This window comes from Silene latifolia, chromosome 9 (genome assembly GCF_048544455.1).
Source record: "Silene latifolia isolate original U9 population chromosome 9, ASM4854445v1, whole genome shotgun sequence".
Classification (NCBI taxonomy): Eukaryota; Viridiplantae; Streptophyta; class Magnoliopsida; order Caryophyllales; family Caryophyllaceae; genus Silene; species Silene latifolia.
Window position 1 is genome coordinate 71,041,142 of NC_133534.1, and position 20,112 is coordinate 71,061,253.

General features: G+C 43.9%; 2 non-coding genes across 2 annotated transcripts; both read right to left on the reverse strand.

Moving 5' to 3' along the window:
- Positions 1-19,443: 19,443 nt before the first annotated feature.
- On the reverse strand, positions 19,444-19,517 carry TRNAW-CCA (transfer RNA tryptophan (anticodon CCA)). Its single transcript has one exon. It is a non-coding gene; the product is annotated as a tRNA-Trp (tRNA).
- Positions 19,518-19,672: 155 nt separating this feature from the next.
- TRNAP-UGG (transfer RNA proline (anticodon UGG)) lies at positions 19,673-19,746 on the reverse strand. The gene has a single exon. It is a non-coding gene; the product is annotated as a tRNA-Pro (tRNA).
- Positions 19,747-20,112: the final 366 nt, after the last annotated feature.

Below are 20,112 nucleotides of genomic sequence, written 5' to 3' on the forward strand. Positions count from 1 at the left end.
CGGAGATCTGGAGTAAGGGGTGAGGGTACGTATTAGGAAGCTCTTTTGATCGAACACCTAATCCCGCCCGCCTCGATAGCGGCCTCTACTAATGATTAGGGAAGTTATTCGTACTTGATATATCGTCGGCTATATGCATGCAATGCAACATCCAAGTTTTAATCCTAGCATGTGAAGATTTAACTAAGTCGGTTGACACACGTAATTAGCATACAATTGGGTCGAAGTAGGAATTAATGCTCATTTACATGTGAAACATACAAGCAATAAAAGAAATACAATAATTATAAATACAATAATGAAAATTACATTAATTACAACGGATTAGGCGATTTATGTCGAAAATACCTCTAAAACGGATAATTTGAGAAAGAAAGAACAAAGGAATTAACGAACAGGAATTAGGTGATAATACGATTAATAGTAGATTAAATACGTAAGCTAATTAAACTAGGTCAAGGCAACAACGGAGTTCAGAGACAGAAATCATCCTGGAACAGCGCAAAGAGATCGCGCCCTTTGGAAGAGGCGCGGCGATTCTTTGCGTCTGTTTCCAAGGGTGAGTTCGGGCCGTGAAGCGGAATCGCAAATCGTGAATGTTAATTGTTAATTTTAAGGATTGATTAGATTATTTGACTCGGATGGAAGTGATTAACAGGTTATTTAACATATGAATGGGTCGTAAAAAACAAAAAAACATGAATTAGACGGATGCAAACGGATTAATTACATGAATTAATTATATCAACAAACTAACTAAACAAATTATTTAGATTAAACATGGTGAATGTGACGAATTAACAATGAACATGGATGCAAATATATCAAAGGTAAATTCCAGAAACTCAATATTGATGAAATCGAATCTCTAAAACCCGGATTGAATTTAAGTGACGAAAACCCGCAAATATTGGATTATTTAGGATTTAAGTCGGATGATGAATTAAACATATGAATGATGATGATTAAGTATACATGGGAATTATTGAGCTATCATGTGAACGAATTAAAGAACAACAAAATAAATAAAAGCAAAACAGAATTACAGAGGACGAAGAAGAAGAAAAGAAGCAGGAACTGCGGCAGCCTCACGAAGAGGCGCGGCAGAAGGCTGCGCTCCTTCAAGAGGCGCGCGATTCTTTGCGTCTTTTCTCTCTTGTCGACCTTCGAAAATCCGTAAAAAGAGGTTTTGAAGACGGTTTTAGAAATCGGTTTTAATGGTATTTTCGACGTAAATCTTACAATTGTGATGCAATAATTAAAATACAGTAAATAAATAAGGATTATACACCCTCAGACTTACATGTTGACGAAACGAGAAGGACTTAGATATCGATTAGTGATGCTCGACGCGAATGCAAGGAAAGTGCCCTCGTAAGAGGAAAACGATTGATTAATTAAGTTGATTAAGTGTAGTTGGTCAAATTGGTCGGTCATGCAACGGAGAGGCTGGTACCCGGAAAGATCCGAGCTTACGTGGTCGGAAGTCCAAGCACGTAGGCGCCAATTAGTAAGAACGAAGTCTAGAATGCAAAGGGAGAAGAGAAGGGCGGACACTCGCGTCAGAAATATGAGGAACGAAAGCTCCTATTTATACTAATCACACGACGGAATAGGGTTTCGGAGACTCTTTGGAAGTGAATCTCGGAAAGATATAAAAAAGATACGTAAATCATGCAAAGAAGGGCACGGGAAAGGCGCGCAGCCACTGCGTCTCTTGGAAGAGGCGCAGACTGCTGCGTCTATTCCCAGGAGGTTTCCTCTGTTTAAGAAAGATTTCGCGTTTAAGTTATGGTAGGACGGATTTAATTCGATTATCTTTTGAATATTACGGGATATTATTTGCCAAAAGATAAAATTTGAGAAATATGGAATAGAAATATCCGGAACATTCCGAACATTCGACTCGGGATTTAACGGCTATCGAGAAAATGGAGACGGTTTTTGACCCGGACTCGAATGTACTCTAATTCTTGTCAAAACGACCGTATCGGGACGTAGATGACAACTAAGAGGTTGACATTAATATTTGAGCAATCACTTGACGATAATCTTACGAATTGTCACTAATCGTTCCGCGAATCAAACATGCGGCCCAATCATCACCGGGTGGTTTGCGGGAGGTGCGAAACGAGGTGTCTGAGCCCCCACTTTGACCGAGGCTTGGACAAGGCGAAAGTCAAAGTATAGCCATCAGGTCAATCGAAGATTACAACCTGACGACTATGGCGACGCGAGGCGGTTCAAGGGGTCGAACCAAGGACTGTCGTCGGGAACATTTTAAAGTCCGTCGACTATCGGGGAGGGTCGTTTAAAGTCCATTAGACTACGTAAGGAGGCTCGCCTTGACCATAAGAAGAGACCATACCGAGACTTCTTCTCGAGATGCTTTCGGAGTTGCGTAGGAGCTAAAGTTGAGCGTAGGAGCTAAGGGTAAGACCTAAAAGATATATAAGGATTGGGTATAGGAACTTCTGGAGAACGACACCCTGTCGAACTCCGCGGGGAAACGAGAAATATTGGAAGCAGCAGGACGTCGGTAGAAACTGCTGGGGGGAATCCGCTTGCGTTGGTCTCAAGCGAACTCCGGCAAGAAAACTTGAGGTTGAAGTTGAATTTGCTTGCGTTGGTCTCAAGCGAACTCTCGTTGGGGAACATACCGACGACTAGGGACATCTTGGTCGTCGGGGAAGAAGGTCTTGAGTGAGCAGTACTGCAAAATACCACTGCGCTGGGCGAAACAAAATGAGCAATACTGCTGCGAGGGATAAAATGAATTTGGACGATACTGCAAAATACTGTCGCGCTGGATAAAATGCGGGCCGGAACGAAGAAAAATCGTCGAAACGGACCAAAATGATAAAAATGTCATCGAGGAAGAGGCGCACCAAAGATGGGCCCATAAATAACGAACTCATAACGAATTTTTGAAAATTCGTATGGAGGGAACAAAAGGAAGAGGAGCAGCAAGAGCTGCGTCTCTTGGAAGAGGCGCAGCGCCTGCTGCGTCTTTTCCCCAATTTGGCAATTCTGCGTAAAAACGCGAAATCAGAAAGGTTTTATTTCATTATTTCGAAACACAAATCCTTCAATTTCTCTCTCAAATCTTCACCATTTCCGTCAAGGTTGGATTCAAAAGCTTGCTTGAAATATGACTAATCGAGGTATGTGTTTTAATCTTGCATTAATCTTCCATATTCGTCGAATTTTGAGCCGCAAACATTAGGGTTTTCGACCCTTTGATCGAAAATTTGGGGCTTTTCCCCCAAATGGATTTGTCTTGCAAAATTGATGCTAGAAATGGATAATAGGCAATGTTAGGAACATAACCATGTATTCACTTTGAGTTTTCATCGAGTTTTGAGCCCTTGGGCGATTTTTGAGACGGTTTCACAGCTAGATCGAAAATTGCTTCGAAAACGGCCTTAGGATTGCCCATTTGTGATGAAATTTGATATTTGGGACCCTTGAATGATGGGTAAACTTCCTGTCATCTCGGAATTTTGGTTGGTGACAACTTTTGCAGGGCACCTTTCTAGGGCATAACCGCCATTATAGCGAAATGCTGCCGAATTTTCGACTCGAACCCGGAACTAGGCTTTGATTTTGACTTGACTTGACCCAATTTGTCACATGAGTGATTGAATTGGTGAGAACATGGCCAAGGATGGCCAGAAAGGATAGCTTCCAGGGCTCCGGAGGCTCGAAAACTTCTTTAACAAAGGCTCGCCGTCACGTGACGCGGCCCGTATTTGCTTTAATGTTGCAGGTGATGATGCTTCCACTTCCGGGAGGACTCCCATGGAGGTAGACGCCAGTGCGGTTGAGGAGGCTTTGGAGCAGGCTTTCACCGACGCGGTGATGGCTGCTGCAGACGAGGTTCCCGAGGAGGAGGTGGCGATGAGGAGGAGATTCCGAGACGGGCCCACCTCGGACGAGGGGTCGTCACCGAGAGGAGCTCCGCGTGGCCGAGACACGGGAGAGTAGGCACCTTGTGTGGGCTGCAGAGGGTCACTTGTCCTACAGGACGGTGAAGAGCTTGGTAAATAGGAATTCCCTAACTCATTACCTATCCCTTTTTTGCTTTTTGTTCAAATTTCTTTCAAATTCACTTCAAAACTAAAGATAGCTTTATTTCGAATCCTAATAGGAGGCCGGGAATATCCGGTCGTTCTCGGGGTACACGACGGCGATGGAGCACTACGAGCGGCTGTCGGAGGAGGAGAGGGCCATGATCGAGCGTGGAGCGTTCGGTCCTCTGGTTCAGGTCTGGAGGGATATCGTGAAGATGAAGTTGCGGGCCAACCTTAGCCTGGTCCGCGCTTTCTTGGATCGATTTTGGGATACGACTTCCACGTTTCACCTGCCTTTTGGTGAGGTGGGAGTCACCTTGGAGGATTACGGCATGATTTCTGGTCTGCCGTGCGGGACTGAGGAGATGGTGTGGCCGGAGACTGGCATGAGAGCGGATTCGGCCGAGGCGAGGAGGTTGACCGGCTGGAACCTGTCGCCGAAGGCTGTTACGGTGCCGGGTTTGGTACCCAGTACCTATGTTCGAGATTACTTCGCGGGGAAGACCCCGGCATCGGTGGTGGTCGATGGGAGGGAGACTGTTCCTCCTCCTTGTACAGCTGAGCAGAGGGCTCGTCTGTGGCTTTGGTGGTTCTTGTCTTCGATTTACCTCGGAGACAAGGGTGAGAGGCTGTCGACGAAGCTTCTTCCCTTTCTTGCTGACCTGAGCTCCCTAGGGCGTTGGGACTGGGTCACTGCTGGTCTTGCGGTCCTCATCCGCTTTATGAGGGCCATGGTTCGTCCGGAGTTGATGGAGAAGGGGACTTCTCCTGGTGCCGTCGGACCTGGACTACTGTTGGAGGTATGAACCTTCCTTTGGACCAAAGTAAATTCCTTTCTTTTATCAAAGATCGAAAGATCGTCATTGACTATCCTGTTTTACAGGCGTGGGTGTACTCTTACTTCCCGGGCCTCGCGCCCAAGAGGACGGAGCCGTTGGAGAGGGCCTATCCCATGGTGAGGGATTGGGTCATGTGCCGGACGAAGAGCAAGCGTTCTTCTCACAATGTCTATCGGCGGGATGTGAACGCTCTTCAGCTGAGCAGCGTGAGTATCCTATTGGTGTGCACTTATACTTCTCATACTTTGTCTGATCATAGGAATGATCTCTGTCTTTATCTTGTCGCAGTGGGTGCCTAGACCTTGGGCGGAGTATGCCGAGGCGCCTCCTTTTGTTGCTGAGGTCCTTCGACCTAGGGGCCCGAATCGGCTGCTGTTGTGGACGTCGATGGGTCCTGTGTGGTACTTAGGCGAGCGTTTGGCTCGTCAGTGCTCTCGGGGTGCATTGACGGTTCCCATTGACCCTCCGAGGACGATGTTCAGGGAGCCTTCGAGGCGAGAGGGAGGCGGACTTGGCTGGTGCCAGTGGCGATGACCTCCTTCTGCCTGGTGAGGACTACTCGGCGTTCCTTTACGGGAGGTTGGCGTACTGGCCGATAGTGGTGAGTACCCTTTTATTCTCTTTGATTGACTTCGGGAATTACGATGAAAGATCACCGATTAATGAAAGCTTATTTGTCTTTGCAGGAGGTTGAGGCGGCGGGCATCGAGCCCCCAGTGTACCCCGAGACTCTTGAGTACACTGACGCGACCGGGAGGACGACGATCTCCGAGCTGCGTGATTTTGACGTGGCTGTGACGGATGCTGGCTTAGATGATTTGGCAAAGATCATCGATTCGGAGGGTGAGCTTTTACTTTGCATAGTTTTCGTGTAAGAACACATTTGATTGAACTCGTTCAGTTTGCTGAGAAGTTTTTGAAACGCAGGTCGCGCCATCTCGGTTTGTGGCACTATGGAGGGTGGCCAACCGTCTACGAGCTACGGCCATCGAGGCACTTGTCAGCGGTCGAGGTCGTCAGGTATGAACCTTATTTGATCTCTTTTGATTGATTTTTTTTTTCATTTTGTTTGAATTGATTGACATGAGCCAATTTGTTGCTGTTCACAGGCCGATCGTGAGCTGGAGCGAGAGTTAGCCCAGTCCCGGGAGGAGACGGCTCGTTTGTCGAGGGGGCTCGAGTTTCGGGACGCCGAGATTGTCGCTCTTATGGCGAGGGTTGCCGAGTTGAAGGGTGCCCAGCAGTAGTCTGCGTAGTCTTGATTTTGAACTTTTTTGGATTTGTTTTGGGCGTAAGCCCCCAGTTTATTTAGACTTGGATTTGTTTTGGGCGAAGCCCCCAGTTGCACATTTGGACTTGTTTGGGGCGAAGCCCCCAGTTTGCTTGTACATTTGCTTTTTTGTTGTATATACGACGGCTTTGAGTGCCTTTTTTGCCGGGTTGTGTTGTTTGTACCGCAGTTAGCTTTTGGACAAGTTTGGTAGACAACGGTTCACACCGCCATGCTGCCGAAATTTACATAGAAAAAACGCATTCATTTACATTTTTATATACATAAGGCCTTTAATTAGTGCAAAATGAGACTCGAAAGGATGTGAAAATGCAAAAATTTTGCCGGAAATGACCGGACGATAGGGAGGGTTACCCCCGCAAAAAAAAAAGAAAAAGAGAAATCTATAAGTTAAAAAATGAAGAAAATAGAAATGAAATGACTAAATAAAAGTTAAAGTGAAAAAAAAGAATTAAAATGAAAACTAAATATAAAAGTGTGAGAAAAATGGCGGAAAATGCCGATGTCGCCTCGAAATGCGCGTTCATGGATCAAGGAAACCTGAAGCATGGTAAATTTCTCGGATTTACCAAAATAAAATCCCGTAGGAATAGGAAATTATTCGTTTATAGAATTAGGAAAGATCCAAACGCGGAAATCACAGAAGTGATGCTTGGGAAGAGCGCGCAAAGACGAGCCGCGTCCCTTTGAAGAGGCGCAGCAGTGCGCGCTTTGTTCCCAAGCGGTCGGTTCGACATGATTTTTGGAAACAAGAATTAGTATAAATAGAAGCGTCGATGAAGCTTTAAATCGTACAATTCTTCCGTCTCTTCTTCGTCGATTCACATATAAAACTCCCAATAAATTTTCAAGAGAAAATTATCATCATGAATACCCTAGAAATTCGCTTGAAGGAATGGACTAACGAGTTTTCGAATATTGAGAAACATGACATGGGTGCTTACAACCTTGGGTCTTTGTTGAGTTTGAAACTCATTAAGGTAGTAAAACCTTCTTGGATGCTTGTCTTGATTATTGGGATCCAAATTATCATGTTTTTGCGTTCCCAGGAGGTGATATCTGTCCTTTAGGAGGAAATTCGCTATTGGCGGGTGGGACCCGAACATTTACATGCCATCCCCTCCACTTCACAAGGGTATAAGAGCAAGTTTAGAGATTTGCTTGGACTTACTAGACTTGAGGTAGATCGTCTCGTTACTCCGAAAGGCGTGAGGATGCTGGACTTTATAGACCGATTCATCAACAGGGCTGACCCTACTGTCTCTTATGTTGCTAGGAGGAGAGCATTTGGCTTTTGTTTGCTGCATGTTTATGTCTTTCAGGGACACGTTGATGAAGATTTGAGGGGTGATCCCCGTCTTTTGGGTCTCGTTGAGCAAATGGAGCTGCGCAGGAGCCCAGCTTGTCTATGCTTAGGGGAGATCATCTTGGGTTTGGATAATAGGAAATCCAACCGCGATCTTCCATTCTTGGGGAGTCCGTCATCTACGGGTAAAAGACACTCTTCTTTTTCTTTTTTCCTTTTTTTTTTTTTTTTTTTTTTTTTTTTTTTTTTTTTTTTTTTTTTTTTTTTTTTTTTTTTTTTTTTTTTTTTTTTTTTTTTTCGTTTTTTTTTGTTGGGTGTCTAATACCTGTTTTTGGTAGGTTTGGCTTATGGAACGGCTCCGGTTGCCCGAGCCCCCAGTTCATGCACTTTCCTATCATGCCCGTATGATTTCGATGAGGACACGGCTGTACATGGTGGACTTCACCCGGGTCTGCGATTATTGGAAGAACAAGCTGAAGAATGATGATGGCCCGTTGATCAGGTGGGTCGTTCCATGGTGGCACCTCAAGTCTGTCACTGGAGTGTCTTCTTTGGATCCTACTAGGTCCGTGCGCATTCCTGGATTGGAGTTCATGGTATGCCTCTTTCCGAGAGATTGATGAGGCAAGTCGGGTTGAAGCGAGATGATTCCTAGGCTTGACACCGTTCCGCAGATCGCTATGGCGCTTACTACGAGAGAGCCGAAGAGAGTGGGCTATGAAATGGGCCCAAAGAAACATGTGGTTCTTGAACTTCTCCTCCAATGCCTTGTGGGTGTCGGATTCTTATCTGAGGTGGAGGAAGGCAGCAACTTCGGAAGAGCGCGAAAGACTGAGGAAGCGTGAGCCCGTTGACTACAAGGTGCGCGAGGGAGAGAAAGAGAAAGAGAAGCATCTGACTGAAGGAGAAGAAGAAGCCGGGTTCCAAGTCATTCATCCTTCGAAGAAATCGAAGACTACTCCTGTCGCAGAGATGGTGGTTGGCAAGAATGGAAGAGTTAGGCCTCGAGAAAGACCGTTGGTGATCAGGTCTGAAGTGGTGCAAGAGCGCCCGGCTCGAGGTCGTGACAAGAAATATGACAAGAACGACAAGGGCAAGGGAAAGATGGAGGAATAGCCCAAGTCTTATTTATTATTTGATTATTATTAGTTATTGTTGTAATAAGAAAGGAGGGATTTTTAGAATCCTAGCCTAGTCTATTTTTATTATTTGCCGTATTATTATTATTAGAAATTGAATGAAATAAAAAAGGTTAAGTGGTTATGAAACCGTTGTGATTTTCTTTAATTATTCTTGTCGAATTCCAAATGCAATGCAAATGTCCTTCTATTTACATTTTTTTTAAATATAATGGTGGGTTGAATCCCGTGAAGGATTGCCTACGTATTCACTTAAAAAAAAGCGAAATCAAACCCTTGCGCGTAGTTCGAATAAATGTAAAAGAATAATTGTTCGAAGCAAGAGCTTGTAATGAACATAGAAAATAAGCATGAGCTTTTGCTTACTCTGGAGGTGCGAATTTAGTTTGTTTGATGATACGAGGATGACAAGTTTGCCAAGATGCAAGAGCATAGTGACATTCAGATGGGCCAGGGGCCGTTTATTTAGTGCCGCAAGAGCGACACGTGGGTTTACGCGAGGCGCGTTTTTGTTCCTGTTCTAGGCATAGTATCGTTTCAGTTGGTCGAGATTTGTGGGGTTTGAGAACTCATTCCCATCTAGGTCTGTGATTCTAACCGCACCCCCTGGGAGTATTGATTTGACTAGGTATGGTCCGGCCCAGTTAGGTTTGAATTTTCCCCTTGGGTCGACAGGTAAAAGAGCTCTGACCGATTTGAGAACTAAATCTCCTTCTTTGATGTTTCTTGGCCTAACCCTTTTGTTGAAAGCTCGTTTGATACGTGCTTGATATGTTTGGACATTATGTAAGGCACGAAGCCTACGCTCATCCAGGAGGATGAGTTCTTCGTATCTATCTTTCTTCCAATCGGCCTCCGGGATCTGACTCTCTAGCAGGATGCGCAAGGATGGTATTTCTAGCTCGACTGGTTGTACGGCTTCCATGCCGTAAGTCAAATAGAAAGGAGTAGCCCCAGTGGGCGTCCTGACGGATGTTCGATTCCCCCACAAAGCGAAGGGTATTTTGCTTGGCCAATCTCTATAATTGTCAGTCATTTTCTTAAGGATTGTGACGACATTCTTGTTAGCCGCTTCTACCGCACCGTTAGTCTGTGGTCTATAGGGCGATGAGTGATGATGCTTGATCTTGTACTTGGCTAGCAATTGTTCGGTTTCGGCTTGGAAGTGGGACCCATTATCGCCGATGATTTCATGTGGGCAACCATATCGGCGAGATGATGTTATTTTGTATGAATTTGGCTACATTTTTGGCCGTAAGAGCGGTGTAGGAAGCCGCTTCTACCCATTTGGTGAAGTAGTCAATTGCTACTAGGATGAAACAGTGACCTCCTGTTCCTGCCGGGGTTATTTTCCCAATTATGTCAATTCCCCACGCGGAGAATGGCCAAGGAGATGTCATCGTATAGAGCAACGAAGGAGGGACATGTTGTACATTCCCGAAGATTTGGCAATTGTGGCAATGTCTCACATATTTGATGCAATCGGATTCCATTGTGGTCCAATAGTACCCTAGACGCGTGATTTTCTTTGCCATCATAGGTCCACTCATATGAGGACCGCATTCTCCGTCGTGGACTTCCTCTATCACCTTTCGTGCCTGTGAATGATCAAGGCAACGTAGGACTACACCAAGAGGTGTTCTTTTGTATAACTCTCCTTGCATGAGGACGTATTGTGAAGCTAGTAGGCGTATGGCTCGTTGTCCCCTCTTGTCCATATCTGATGGGTAAGTACCATTAAGCTTGAAGTTCAGGATTGCTTGGAACCAGGGTTCCTGCGCGATTTCTTCTTCATTGGTAATTTGATGGACATAAGCCGGCTCCGACCGTCGTTCGATACACAAAGGCATTTCCATCATGTAATCTGGCATGTTTATCAAAGATGCAAGTTTCGCAAGAGCGTCTGCAAATTGATTTTCTTCTCGAGGTAGGTGTAAGTAGGTTACGTGATCGAAGAGTTGAGCGACTTGGTCTATCCTAGCCTGATAGGGTGCTAGGCTTTCACTTCGGATTTTCCAGGATCCTGTAATTTGGTTGATGATTAGTGACGAATCTCCATGCACTCGGAGGTTTTTGATGCCTAAGCTTACTGCCGCTTGTAGTCCAATTAGACAAGCCTCATACTCTGCGGCGTTGTTTGTCACCTCGAAGTCGAGTTTGACAGCAATCGGTGTATGCTCACCTTCAGGAGAAATGAGCAACACTCCTATCCCAAATCCTCTTAGGTTTGATGCTCCATCAAAGTATAGGTCCCAGGAGTCCACATCTGTTTGAAGTATATCCTCGTCGGGAAATGACCAAGTATCTATGGCTTGTGCGTCGTTGATGGGATTTTCTGCGAAGAATTCGGCGATGGCGCGACCCTTTATTACTTTTAGTGGCACGTATTTGAGGTCAAATTCCGAGAGCATCATGGTCCATCTTGCCAGGCGTCCGTTGAGGACAGGTTTTTCGAAGAGGTATTTAACTGGATCCATTTTGGAGAATACCTTGACGGAGTAGCTAAGCATGTAGTGACGTAGCTTCTTTGTTGCCCACACAAGAGCGAGGCATGTCTTTTCGAGTTGTGAGTATTTGCACTCGTATTCCAAGAACTTCTTACTTAGATAGTAAATAGCTCTTTCTTCACTTCCTACGGTTTGAGCTAGCATGGCACCCATGGCGGTTTCGGTTACCGTGAGATACAAACCAAGAGGTTGATCTTGTTGTGGTGGCATGAGCACTGGTGGTTTAGCCAATATCTCCTTGATTCGATCGAACGCCTTTTGACAATCATCATCCCACATGGTGTGGTCTGTTTTCTTGTGCTTCTTGAAGATAGGCTCGCAAATCATCGTAAGTTTCGATATGAATCGACTTATGTATTGGACTTTTCCCGGGAATCCTCGACTTCTTTTTTGTTTGAGGTTGTGGCATTTCAATCGAGCTTTGATTTTGGAAGGATCTATTTCTATACCTCGTTGGCTAACGACGTATCCTAGGAGTTTGCCGGATGTTACCCCAAATGTGCATTTCTGAGGGTTGAGTCTCATGTTGTACTTCCGTAGCCTTGCGAAGAACTTGCGAAGGTTCGCAATATGTCCCTCTCTCTCCTTGGATTTGACGATCATGTCATCTACGTATACCTCAACTTCTTTGTGCATCATGTCATGTAGGAGTGTAGTTGCGGTGCGTTGGTATGTAGCTCAGGCGTTGATCAATCCGAATGGCATTCTTGTATAGCAATAGGTTCCCCATTGGGTGACGAACGCGGTCTTGTGCATGTCTTCCATGGCCATTTTGATTTGGTTATAACCCGCATACCCATCCATGAAGGACAAAGAATGCGTGGTCTGCAAGATTGTCCACTAATATGTCGATGTGAGCGGAGGGAAGTCATCTTTTGGACTCGCTTTGTTCAAATCCCTAAAGTCAACACAAACTCGGATTCTTCCATCCTTTTTGGGTATGGGTACTATGTTAGCCACCCAGTCAGAATACTCGGAAACTTTGATGAACCCGGCTTTGAATTGCTTATCAACTTCTTCCTTGATCTTTAGAGCCCATTCTGTTCTCATCCGTCGAAGCTTCGTTTTCTGGCTTGAAACCCGCTTAATCGGAATTCTATGTTCGGCAATATTCTTGTCGATCCCTGGCATGTCTTTGTAGGACCAAGCGAAAACGTCTTTGAATTCATTTAGGAGGTCTATGAAATCGGCCCTTTCGGCGGAGCTCAAGGTAGTCCCTATCCTAAGTTCTTGGGGTTCTAGTTCGGTTCCTACATTGATGGGTTCGGTGTCCTCATTCTCGGTCCCCCTTCCCCTTCCCGTAGTATTTCTTTGGCTACGTAGGGAGGTATTTCGGTCAAGTCTGGGTCTTGGTCATCCTCGGTATCATCATAAACAGAATTGCACTCAAGATAACGCAAAGAGTAAGCGGAACCGCATTTATTCATATTAAGATTCGAGTAAAGTTGAAACAAAGAAGCCAACTGATCCATGGTCGGTGGCGGCAAAGGAACGATAGTTGGGGCATTCCCCGAACTATCGTGACTACTTGAAAGTAAGCTAGGAGAAACGAAAGGAGTGGGGATGACGACAGGAGTAGACTCTCTAATGACTTCTCTAGACTCGACTCGACTCCGACTCCGACTCGATTCGAACTCGTCGTCTTCGGCTCTTCCTTGAACATCTCTCCTTCTCCGGTGGTGAGCTTGAAGAGTCTTCCTTGATTGTCGGTCCATTTGATTGATTTTCTCCATCCTTTCTCGCTTTGCTTTGTATCGATTTTCGTGATTAATGCGGTGGGGTTGAAGCGATCGTCTTGAAGTATCGTAGTAATGATCTCATCTTGCGCGGCCTTAACAAATCGGTCCTCTCCGAATAGGAGGCTAACAGCTTGCTCGTCTAAGCAAGGTGCTTGACGGGTTTTGATGGTAGGAACCGTTTCGGGAGGGATGAAGTAGCAATCGTGAAAGATCTCGATTCCGGCTAACTTCCTCTCAAGGTAATGCTAAGGTTCGGGAAACCCGTGATAGAGTTCGAACTTCCTTCTTGAACGAAGTATCCATTTAAGGTGGGGAGATATGGCTTCATTTGGACTCCTACATACTTGCGATTTTGGACTTGGGCAAGCATTTCGAGAACTTCTTCTGCTGTGGGTTTGTACCTTAGTCCAAGTGGTATTTTCGATGAGTTGCCTTTTTTGTATGGCGCGAAGGTGTTCTTCCGAATTGGGTTCAAAGGCATTCCAGGGAAGTATCCCTGATTTTTGAGTATGTGATTGACCACCAAGTTAGAGTAGGGATTATAGTACAAGGGTGCCAACTCACTTTCTATGACACTTACACTTTGGAAGCCCCCAAGTTCATATATGGGATCCGCAAGGACTTGATTGCTTGATTGTTTCTCAATTATTGCCTTGATAGGCGACGAAGTGATCGTCACAACTTTGCCATTGAGTGGGATCTTGATCTTTTGGTGATGGGTGGATGTTACTGCTTTGGAAGCATGAATCCAAGGCCTTCCCAGAAGTATGTTGAATGAAGCTTCGATGTCCACTATTTGGAAGTTAACCTTTCGTTCGATTGGTCCCGTTGCTATGGTTAGGTTAGCAAGTCCAACCACTTTTCGTCGTGTACCGTCATATGCACGTACACCTTGACTTGTAGGGGTCCAGTCTGACTCTTTCATGCCTAGTTTGTATGCCGTTTTGAGGGGTATGACGTTGACCGCGGAGCCATCATCTACCAAGGTCATTGGCACATTCTTCTTTAGACAAATGACGGTGATGTATAGAGCAAGGTTGTGACTGGCGCCGAAAGGTGGCAAGTCTTCGTCTGAGAAAGTAATAGGATTACTTAGCTTCGGTGATTCTTGGAAGACCAAGTTGACTACATCTTCAGGAGTAGAGTTATGCGCTACATTCAATTTGGCCAAAGCTTGCAGTAAAGCTTGGCGATGCGGAAATGAGCTTGCCACTAGTTGCCAGACTGAAAGATCAGCCTTGGTTTTCTGTAATTGCTTGAGCAAATGATCAGTGGGGTCGTCTTCGTTGTCGTTTGGTGTGATGACATTGGTTGGACCGTTTTGAGTAGTACTTTGGTATGGACGGCCCGAGCGAGTTAGGTGATCCACATCTTGGTCTTCACCATTTTGGACTATCTCTTTGACTAAGGAGTTTTCGATGAGATACTCGTCCTCGTCGTCATCGGCCCAAACCCCATTAACTGCAGCTAGTTCCCTCATTCTCATGATGTCACTTTCTAGTTGTATGATTTGATCAACTAGTTTATCCACCACGGCGACTACTTCTTGCATAGTGGCATTTTGAGAGAAGGTCAAAGGTATGCGTTCTTTAGGCGTTGCCTTGGGATCGCGTAAGGTCGTTACCATGTTTTCTAGTTCCCACACTTGTCTATCTACACTCCTTGCCCATGCGATGAAGTCGGAAATGGTAGGGGAGATGGTAGAGTAGAGTCTTTCTTTCTCAATTGCATGAATTTCATTTTCGGTGGGAGAAATCAGATGTGAGCAATCTAAGGTAGATTCGTCACTTGTAATCACTAGAACTCCAAGAGGATTCTGAGTGTTGTTGGGCTTACCTCCTGGTGGAATTGGAAGTCGACCATCTTCAATCATATCCTGAAGCACGTGCTTCAACTTGTAGCATTTTTCTGTGTCGTGGCCTTTGCCCCTATGGTATTCACAGTAGGAATTTTCATCCCAGAATTTGGACTTCCTTTCGGGTTCAGGAGTAGGTCCAATGGGTTGGAGTTTACCTTGCTTCATTAGTCTTTTCAGAGCGTTGGAGTACGTATCCCCAAGGTTTGTGAACTTCCTTGGTGGGCTAGTTTTCTTGGATGGCTCGAGGAGGTTAACTTCGTCGGTCTTGCTAGTAGAGCCGTATGAACGACTTGTGGACCCTTGGTATCCTCGACCTACCGTTTTGGACAAGAGTCCTTTACGGATGTCGTCTTCAATTCGTGTTCCTAGTACAGTTAAGTCCTTGAAGGTCTTGATGTTTTGATATCTCAAATGGTTGGCATATATGGGCTTGAGATTGTCCACAAACTTTTCCACAAGAGTAGCCTCATCCGGGCGTTCAACTAGTTGGGTACTAGTCTTCCTCCACCTACTTAGAAAGTCGGTGAATCCTTCCTTGTCATTCTGGGTAAGAACCTCTAGAGTGCGCATGTTGACTTGGATCTCGGCATTATCCGCGTATTGTTTCGAGAACTCGATGGCGGCGTCCTCCCAAGTAGCGACCTTTTTGTGATCTAAAGTGTAGAACCATTGCTTTGGGATGGTGTCAAGAGATGAAGGAAAGATCCTTAAGAACATCTCGGGTTTGATGCCTTTGATAGACATGTAGTCCTTGAAGGCGCGGATGTGGTTCAAAGGGTTCTCATGTCCTTTAAACTTAGGGATATCCGTCATGCTAAAGTTAGTGGGCAATTTGGAATTGACGGCTTCATACTTGCGATTGTTCTCTCTGTAAATGTCATCCCCCTTAAGGTACATCAATTGCTCCTCTAGGTATTGGAGTCTTTTCTCAGCTGCGGTTGTTCCCATGATTGGATTCTCATCCTTAGACTCGTCATCGGAAAATTGTAGTACTTCACTTTTAATGGGAGGCAGCTTTCCCTCTACATCAAAGATGCGGCCTTCGATAAGCTCGAGGCGGTCATAGGTTTGTTCTTGAGTGATTTGCATTTGGGTTATCGCGGCTAGGATTCGATCATTACTCTCTTGAATTTGCTGGAGGTTCGTATCATCACTTGACCCAGGCATCTTGGAAACTGGATAAGAGACCGGCGACGAATCAAAACACGATCGACCATTCTATCACACTTGCTAAAAGAGGAAAAGTTTTGACTCGTGAAGTGGGTGTGTGCCACTTGTGTTGAGTGAGTTTTGAAGAAAGACAAGGTCTTTGAAAATGTGTGTCCTAGCCAATTGTAGTGTAGTTGTAGGAGTGGACTCGAAGTGAGGTTTTGAAATGGGCTTGTGGCCCGAATTTTGACTTGACAAACGGACGGAGTTTTGACCGGATTTTTGTACTAATTAAAGGCCCTATTTTCGAAATTCTTGATTGAAAACGGGTTTTGATTTTTTTGAAAATTCGTCATGGTTTTTGTTTAGAAATGGTGATCACATAAGGTTTTACATATTTATACAAGCATTATAACGGGATGCTGAGTGCATTTAGAAGGGTTTTGGTTTAAAGGGTGGGTTGCCATACCGAACCATCAAACCCGAAGTCTGTGGAGAGGCTCGTGCCAAACAAGAGTAAGGCCGATTCCTAGTCCATTTCCTCAAGTAGTGAAGGCCCTTGATACAAACAAGAGTAAGCATCATGGTATGGATGACGTCAATCGCTATCCATCCTTAGGCCCAAATAAGAATTAGGACCGTTTAGACGGGACGATTGGTCGAATGGGTTGGGTTGGGCCTAGGAAGGCCGAGTAAAACGATCTAGGAAGACCGAGTTATGAAAACCGACAATTGTCTTGTACAAACTATTCCCTAACCTTGTTCAAGTTTCACCCTTGGCTACACGTAAGTATATTATCCCCAGCGGAGTCGCCAAACTGTGGACAGCGGGCCGCCCACGGGGGCGCTTGGTGAGAAGCGGAAACAAGCGTTTGCATTTTGTATGGAGTCGCCACCAATTTTTATGGGAAATTGGAACCGTTCGAATACCTTGCGTCATGTCAAGACACAAAGTAGTGACATGAACACTAAGCAATCGTTACCCTTAGCATTCTATGTCTAGAATGACTCTCGTGGATGCCAATGAACACGGGTGCTCACGGAGATCTGGAGTAAGGGGTGAGGGTACGTATTAGGAAGCTCTTTTGATCGAACACCTAATCCCGCCCGCCTCAATAGCGGCCTCTACTAATGATTAGGGAAGTTATTCGTACTTGATATATCGTCGGCTATATGCATGCAATGCAACATCCAAGTTTTAATCCTAGCATGTGAAGATTTAACTAAGTCGGTTGACACACGTAATTAGCATACAATTGGGTCGAAGTAGGAATTAATGCTCATTTACATGTGAAACATACAAGCAATAAAAGAAATACAATAATTATAAATACAATAATGAAAATTACATTAATTACAACGGATTAGGCGATTTATGTCGAAAATACCTCTAAAACGGATAATTTGAGAAAGAAAGAACAAAGGAATTAACGAACAGGAATTAGGTGATAATACGATTAATAGTAGATTAAATACGTAAGCTAATTAAACTAGGTCAAGGCAACAACGGAGTTCGAGAGAGAAATCATCTGGAACAGCGCAGCGAGATCGCGCCCTTTGGAAGAGGCGCGCGATTCTTTGCGTCTGTTCCAAGGGTGAGTTCGGAAGTTTTGAAGCCGGAACTGCAAATCGTGAATGTTAATTGTTAATTTTAAGGATTGATTAGATTATTTGACTCGGATGGAAGTGATTAACAGGTTATTTAACATATGAATGGGTCGTAAAAACAGTAAAAACATGAATTAGACGGATGCAAACGGATTAATTACATGAATTAATTATATCAACAAACTAACTAAACAAATTATTTAGATTAAACATGGTGAATGTGACGAATTAACAATGAACATGGATGCAAATATATCAAAGGTAAATTCCAGAAACTCAATATTGATGAAATCGAATCTCTAAAACCCGGATTGAATTTAAGTGACGAAAACCCGCAAATATTGGATTATTTAGGATTTAAGTCGGATGATGAATTAAACATATGAATGATGATGATTAAGTATACATGGGAATTATTGAGCTATCATGTGAACGAATTAAAGAACAACAAAATAAATAAAAGCAAAAGAATTACGAGAGGACGAAGAAGAAGAAAAGAAGCGAGGAATCTGGCGGCGGCCTCACGAAGAGGCGCAGCAGAAGGCTGCGCTCCTTCGAAGAGGCGCAGCAGTTGCTGCGTCTTTTCTCTACTGTCAGCCTTCTGAAAATCCGTAAAAAGAGGTTTTGAAGACGGTTTTAGAAATCGGTTTTAATGGTATTTTCGACGTAAATCTTACAATTGTGATGCAATAATTAAAATACAGTAAATAAATAAGGATTATACACCCTCAGACTTATATGTTGACGAAACGAGAAGGACTAAGATATCGATTAGTGATGCTCGACGCGAATGCAAGGAAAGTGCCCTCGTAAGAGGAAAACGATTGATTAATTAAGTTGATTAAGTGTAGTTGGTCAAATTGGTCGGTCATGCAACGGAGAGGCTGGTACCCGGAAAGATCCGAGCTTACGTGGTCGGAAGTCCAAGCACGTAGGCGCCAATTAGTAAGAACGAAGTCTAGAATGCAAAGGGAGAAGAGAAGGGCGGACACTCGCGTCAGAAATATGAGGAACGAAAGCTCCTATTTATACTAATCACACGACGGAATAGGGTTTCGGAGACTCTTTGGAAGTGAATCTCGGAAAGATATAAAAAAGATACGTAAATCATGCAAGGAAGGGCCTGGGAAGAGGCGCAGCGAGCCCATCTGCGTCTCTTGGAAGAGGCGCAGCACTGCTGCGTCTATTCCCGTGGAGGTTTCCTCTGTTTAAGAAAGATTTCGCGTTTAGTTATGGTAGGACGGATTTAATTCGATTATCTTTTGAATATTACGGGATATTATTTGCCAAAAGATAAAATTTGAGAAATATGGAATAGAAATATCCGGAACATTCCGAACATTCGACTCGGGATTTAACAGCTATCGAAAATGGAGACAGTTTTTGACCCGGACTCGAATGTACTCTAATTATTGTCAAAACGACCGTATCGGGACGTAGATGACAACTAAGAGGTTGACATTAATATTTGAGCAATCACTTGACGATAATCTTACGAATTGTCACTAATCGTTCCGCGAATCAAACATGCGGCCCAATCATCACCGGGTGGTTTGCGGGAGGTGCAGAAACGAGGTGTCTACAGATTCTTTTATAACTTATAACTGGCAATTGATATTTTTTGGTTAGTGAGATTCCTGGGCAATTCCGATTAATATTTAGGGATCGATATTACCTTTATTTTATTTTTTCAAATGAATTGAAAAGATTGAAGTTTTTCTATTTGGAATCGTTTTAGGTCTAATTCCTATTACTTTGGCGGGATTATTTGTAACTGCATATTTACAATACAGACCTGGTGATCAGTTGGACTTTTGATTAAAAAAAAATTTTTTTATTAACCTCCCATGGATTCGATAAAATGGGTCAATTTTATATTCCTGTTTATTTTTTTCAGTCTAATTATAATTTATGAATTCAAACAAGAATGGAATCACGCTCTGTAGGATTTGAACCTACGACATCGGGTTTTGGAGACCCACGTTCTACCGAACTGAACTAAGAGCGCTTTCTTATCACAATAGATTTTTTTGTAACCTAAAACTCTATCTACGCCCTGTATGCATATGATATCGATTATATCGAGTGTCATAAAAAACTAGAGATTCCATATGTCCAATTTCAAAAAATTCCTCCTTACTTCTTAGAGTAAAAGTAATTAGGTAGGGATGACAGGATTTGAACCCGTGACATTTTGTACCCAAAACAAACGCGCTACCAAGCTGCGCTACATCCCTTTCAATTCAATTGGTTCCAATAGTCTAATTCCAAAGAATCCTTGTCTTGTTTTCCATATCCTTATTTTTTTACCATAAAATTATACTATTTATCTTGCCAGTCCATGTCTTGTTTTTTGCCATTTTTTTTTTTAACTTAGTGCATTTCATTTAAAAACCCAAGTGATCCTTGACTATCTATATATACATCTGCTCATAGATTAGATCTGTATTATCTTTAAAAAATTTAAATTTAAGATTAAGAAGGAGGGTTTTCAATGCGAGATCTAAAAACATATCTTTCCGTCGCACCGGTACTAAGTACTCTATGGTTTGGTTCTTTAGCTGGTCTATGAATAGAAATCAATCGCTTTTTCCCCGATGCGT